The sequence below is a fragment of the Sinocyclocheilus anshuiensis genome, unplaced genomic scaffold (genome assembly GCF_001515605.1).
Source record: "Sinocyclocheilus anshuiensis isolate Anshui unplaced genomic scaffold, SAMN03320099.WGS_v1.1 scaffold2999, whole genome shotgun sequence".
NCBI classification, from domain to species: Eukaryota; Metazoa; Chordata; class Actinopteri; order Cypriniformes; family Cyprinidae; genus Sinocyclocheilus; species Sinocyclocheilus anshuiensis.
In genome coordinates, this window is record NW_015548337.1 from 30,572 (window position 1) to 32,617 (window position 2,046).

Below are 2,046 nucleotides of genomic sequence, written 5' to 3' on the forward strand. Positions count from 1 at the left end.
GTTTTGAGTTCTGAAACTTACAGGATGTTTTTTTATGGTACAGTGACCTCTTATATGTCAAAAGATCAAGGAACTTTTGATTTCTCAGTTCATGGCCCCTTTAATGAATTTGTTCCACTTGTGTCTGCTTTCCTTGTTTCAGCTGCAATCCAAAAAGACTCATACAGTCAATTAAATTTGTACTGCTTCACTCATGTACTTAGCTGCATTCTTTATATTGCGACAGACCTGTCAATAAACCCAGCCATCGTGTCCATCTGCCCTCCGTTGAGTCCTGTGACAAGACCAGACAGCCTAACCAGGAATTTAGCAGGGTCTACACCGCAGAGGATTGGCTATACCTGTTGATACTCACCTATATTGTCCCATTGTCTGCTCCTTTGCTCTCTGCAGTGTATTTTCCCCACTTGTCTGGAATCCTCATGTCCTCATCACACCTGCAATTCAAATAAATTTTACAGTTGTGTTATGCTTTGTGTACCACTTGAAGGATCTACTCACATGCATTCTGTGTACTGCCATAAACCGGTCAATAAAACTGGCCATCCAGTCCATCTTCTATGCTCCTCTGAGTCCTGTAACAGAAGACCAGACCACCTAACCAGCAATTTAGCAGGGTCCACATCTAACCACAGAGGATTGGCTAACCTTTGGCTCTACATGATGCCCTTCGGCCCTCTGTCCCTTCAGGGCATCCCACTTGTGGTCTCTTCTTCCACCAGCTCACATTTGATAGTCACCCATGAACCCTGGTTTCTGCAACCTCCTTCTCTCCTTCTTTCGAGGAAAGAGGGGCAGCCATCTGCTTCCCGCGATTCAGGATCCGCCGCTGCTGAAGCACGGAGGAGAATGAACTCGTGGGGATCGCATGTGGATCTGGCCGATGAGTTTGAAGAGGGGTTTTCCCTCTCGTGATCGTCGGCTGTGGATGAGAGTGAGCCGCTGGAGGATGACGTTTTTTCATTAACATTGTCTGATCCAAGGGCCAGTGCTCTGCTGGAAAGCAGGAAAATGTCTGAAGAGTGCAAGAAGCTGAGGCTGAGCTTTCCCAATCCCCCTGCCCTGCGTATGATGAGCTTTTGAAAGTTATGAATCGCGCCACGGCGAGGCTTTATTTGCCGTGAAGCGGGCGAAGAAAATGACGTTGGAGGTAGCTGAGTGCGGGCAAAGGCGCGCTCAGCGGCCTTTACGAAGGTCCAGGTCTGAGCCCGAACAACCCAAGGGGTCCTGGCCCGTCTCGGTTTGAGGATCAGAGATGGGCACAAAAGGCTAGTGTCGCGGCTCGCACTCCTCCCCCGCCCGCGGATAGGGGTAGGAATAATCGCGGGTCAAAGGAAGGTAGGTAAAAGACCTAAGGGATGTGATCCAGACAGGGCGTCAGCGCTTTTTCCGGATCAGAGTGATACCTCAGTATCTACTAATTTCCTTCGGTGGTCTTACATCTGCCCTTATCTTCCCCTTCCTAATTCCCCTGTATCCACCATCTCTCCACCTGACCAAGGTTAGGTGGGAATTTCCTGCATTACAGTCTCCTATGCAGGACCTATGATGTTTGGTTGGTTCTTTATTTTTTTTTAAAGAAAAACCCGACCTGAGACAGACCCGATGATATTAGACCCGAGTCCGACCTGCTGGCATTTATTTTCGAACCCGACTGGAGCCGAACGTAAACGGCATTGACGTGTGTACAGCCTGCACCTCGCAGTCAGTCAGGAAAAATCCCGGTGTCCTGCGGACTGATTTGGCTGCTTTTCTATAACTTTGATTTAACTTTTATCCATTTTTTTATTAGGCTACTTTATATTAGTGCCTGCCTGATGGATACGTTATTTCTGAGCTCGGCTTTCAATTGTGACCAGTGGATTTGAAAAATAAACGTGACCGTTTTATAAAAAATAAATCGATAGTTCATTGATTCGCTAGTGTTGTCTGCAACCTGATCTCCGGCGAAAGGCTTCTGCACACAAAAAAGAAAAGCCCTATATGAACAGGCAGCATAATGAAGCGAGTGGATTTTCCTGATGGATCTCATATCTATAAGATGAT

The 2,046-nt window shown here is 47.2% G+C and overlaps 1 long non-coding RNA gene across 1 annotated transcript in view; it reads left to right on the forward strand.

Moving 5' to 3' along the window:
* Window positions 1-2,046, forward strand: part of LOC107656556 (uncharacterized) — an 8,419-nt gene that overhangs the window by 4,827 nt on the left and 1,546 nt on the right. The gene's annotated exons all lie outside the window — the stretch shown is intronic.